Raw genomic sequence first — 4,033 nt, 5'->3', positions numbered from 1 at the left:
AATAATAATAATAATAATAATAATAATAATAATAATAATAATAATAATAATAATAAGAAGAAGAAGAAGAAGAAGAAGAAGAAGAAGAAGAAGAAGAAGAAGAAGAAGAAGAAGAAGAAGAAGAAGAAGAAGAAGAAGAAGAAGAAGAAACTCTGATGGTATAAAGGTATAAAATTACCACATAACATTATCATTAGGTTACTATAGAATAATGAGTGATATGGATACCTACGGGTGCTGCAGGGCTGCAACATGATAGGATAATAGAAAGAGAAATCAGAGAGAAAATCTCTAAAGAGTACAAGAGAAGAGTTACAAACGCCATTGAAACAAAATTAAATGGAAGAAATATCATTGAAGTAATAAATACATGGCCTATGACAGTATTAAGATACTCGGCACCTTTTCTAAAATGGACAAAGTTCAATTTACAGAATTTAGATAGAAGCTCACAATGCACAATGTACACCATCCTAAAAGTAATACCAACAGAATCTTCCTGCCAAGAAAGGAAAGAGGCAGAGCATTACTAAATGGAGAAGACACTGTTAGGAGTGAAATATTGAGGTTAAAAAATTATGTCGTGCAGAGTGAAAAAAGAATACGATTGGTGGCTGGATATATCAGAAAAGTTACTGAAACAGTTGGATGATTCGTGAACAGAAAGAAGAATAACAGAGCAAGCAGGTGGAAAGAACTGGAATTACATGGCCAATTCATACAACAAACCGAGGATGTGGGAAGTAAAGATTGCTGGATCTGGCTGATGGAAGCGAACCTAATGCTAATTATAGAGGCTCAGGAACAAACCATTAGGACAAATTGGATAAAGGTAAACATTGACAAAACTCAAAAACAACAAACGCAGAATCTGTTGAAAAGGAGATGAAAGTATCAATCATCTATTGAGTAAATGCAGCAAGCTAACACAAAAAGAGTATAAGCACAGACATAACTGTGTAGGTAAATGAGAATGTGATGTTAACTGAGTGTGTGGCTTCAAAATAACAGAAAAGTGGCAGGAACACAAACCAGGGGCTGTGATAAGGAATAAGATTTACAGAATTTGATGGGTCTTAGCCTTAAAGACTTACCATATTACTGAAACAAGAAGACCAATTATGATTATAGAGGACAAAATAAGCAAACAGCATAAGATTACAGACTTTGCAATATAATATGATAATAGAGTGAGTACCAAAGGAATAGAAACATCAATGAGAAACATCAGGACCTAATTAGAGGGTTGAAGAGATTGCAAAAGACTAAGACAGCAATTATTCTTGTGGTATTTGGTGCACTTGGCACAGCATCCAAAATGCTAATTAAGAGGCTGAAATATACAAGAATAGAGGCTTGCATTGCTGACCCACAGAGAAGTACATTCCTGTATTCTTCAAGAATCCAAAGAAAGATTCAGATTTGAGAAGATTTGTTGTCACAAAACCTCAAGATAGTATTCTTGCTAATCAAATTAACATATAATAGGTTTGGAATTATAACAACAGCAATAACGATGATGATGATGATGATCCCATCATTATCATTATGATCATCATCATGACCATCATCTTCATTATCATCTTAATCATCATCTTCTCTATTATCATCATCATTGTTATGTCTACATTTTAATGTCAGGTCTCTCCTGAGCGCTACTGGTAACATGTAACCCAGTACAACCTGTCACATGGTCAGGCCGTCAGTGACCAAACTTACAACCCCACCAAACTTACCTAATGTGGAAGGTGATGTTTGGACACTCTGTGAGAAGAGTAAAACCCAACAAGGGACAGAAGAAATCATGAAAGCCAACAGCTATCCAAATCCAGCAGAGTGTATATGAGGGTTGGTTGTAGACTCTTTGTCCCTTGGTTGGCAATCCACTTTGTGATGGAATCGCAATAAAAATATTGGTCATTGTACAATTTTATAAATGCTACTTCAAAATAAGTGAAAGTGTCAAATTCTAACAGTCATATTAACTGCATTAACAGGGCCAGAGCTGTTAATAAAGGGAATTGTACAGTTCTATATTTAAGAGATAAGGAATTATTTACATCATTTACATTTGACGGATATTTGTCCTCATCTTGTTTGTTGTTAACACAATGTTTCAGCTGATATACCCTCCAGCTTTCATCAGGTGTTTTGGGAAAATTCGAACCTGGGTTCTCATTCCTAAGGTATTTTTTATGCTATTATTATTATTATTATTATTATTATTATTATTATTATTATTATTATTATTATTATTCAGGTCACTGCATGGAATCGAACTTGGAATCTTGGGGTTAGTAGCCCGTGTTCTTAACCACTAACCCATCACTGCCACATCTGTGCAAAAGAGTGTGAGTCACAAACAGGACTGAAAAACCACATCTGGGCTGCTTTGAGAGGACAATCAAGCAATGATATTGCTTGGAATCAAGTTGCAGCCATCATGTGTGTGTGTGTGTGTGTGTGTGTGTGTGTGGCTTAGTGGTTAGTGTATTTTGCACATGATTCCTGGCAGGCTGTGGTTTCCTTGAGCAAGACACCTTATTTCACATTGCACTAGTCCACCCAGCTGGCAAAAATAAGCTGTACCGGTAATTCATTCTGTGTCATGTTGACTCTCCCTGAGAACTGTTAAGGGTATTACACATGTCTGTGAGTCACTTGCTCAATCACTTGCACATTAATTCATGGAGTGGGGGATGTTCTGTTGATAGAATCAAGTGGAACTTTCATCACTGGAACTGACTGAGTGCCAGTATGTGTGTGTAAGCACGTGTGCATGTGTGTATGTGTGCATGTGTGAATGTGTGTTTGTGTCCATTGAATACCCTGGGTGGTTTGGCTGCTCCATCAAGATCAGCCTATTATTAAACAACAACAATAACAGAATAATGGAATCGGTAGTAACATCTGATTATAGGATTGTATGGTTATTATACTAATATACTAAAAGTAGCATATTTAAAATATATTCTAAAGAAAATGTGTAATATTATTGACAATAATTATGGTGCAGAAAATAACTATTGATTTCTTTCTGTTAGAAATGATTCAATGGCCTTAATCAAACCACTAAACCTCTCATTGAATTCCAACCACATTCAATGCACCCTGCTTCTTTTTGTTGTTTCTTGTTTTGTTGTTGCTTTGTTGTTTCTTGTTAAATAAACGAAGTGGGAGGAGTCAGATGTGGTAACCAACCAGAGTACAACATTAGTGATGGAATACAACTCTCATGACACTTCAATGACCGTTACTCCTTGTGGAGAATTAATGGAAAAGACTTAAAGGAAATAATGATAGGGGTGGAGGTAGTTGATTGATTAAGAGAAAACAACAGGAGATGTGAAGAAGGAGAATTAGCAAGTAGTAATTATTGACACAGAAGCAGGTATGGTATGACATTAATATCTCTTCTTTTTTTTCTTAATGAAATGATTGCTCATATGGAGAGTATAGTGTAAATTGCATTATAATTAATCTGTCACTGATAACAGACCATGTAATTAATTTAGAGACTTTATTTGCCAGCAGCTGGGCATAATATTCAATGTTCTAATGAAAATAAGGAAAAAATATTGTTTCACCTGTTTTCTTTTTCTTTTTTCTTCTTTTTTTTTAGCAGTGAATTTGAAATGTTAATGATGAGGTGTGTAATAAAAAATCATTTAGATTAATACCTTGGATTGTTAAATCTTAAACAATTTCAACTCCAACGATAAATAAAAAGAGTAACTTTAATTTCAAATAGGTGTACCAGTGGAGCGTTAAGAACACCATCTGAGCGTGATCATTGCCAGAGCAGCTGTCTGGCTTCCGTGCCAGTGGCACGTAAATAGCACCATTTGAGCATGATCGTTACCAGCATCACCTTCCTGGCACTTGTGCTGGTGGCACATGAAAAAAACATCTGAGCGAGTTCATTGCCAGTGCCGCTGGACTGGCTCTTGTGCAGGTGGCATGTAAAATACACCATTTTGAGCGTGGCCATTGCCAGTACAGCCTGACTGGCCTTTGTGCCGGTGGCACGTAA

The sequence above is a fragment of the Octopus bimaculoides genome, chromosome 1 (assembly GCF_001194135.2).
Source record: "Octopus bimaculoides isolate UCB-OBI-ISO-001 chromosome 1, ASM119413v2, whole genome shotgun sequence".
In the NCBI taxonomy this organism is placed as follows: Eukaryota; Metazoa; Mollusca; class Cephalopoda; order Octopoda; family Octopodidae; genus Octopus; species Octopus bimaculoides.
The sequence above is the reverse complement of the archived record's forward strand: the minus strand, read 5'-3'. Positions refer to the sequence as shown.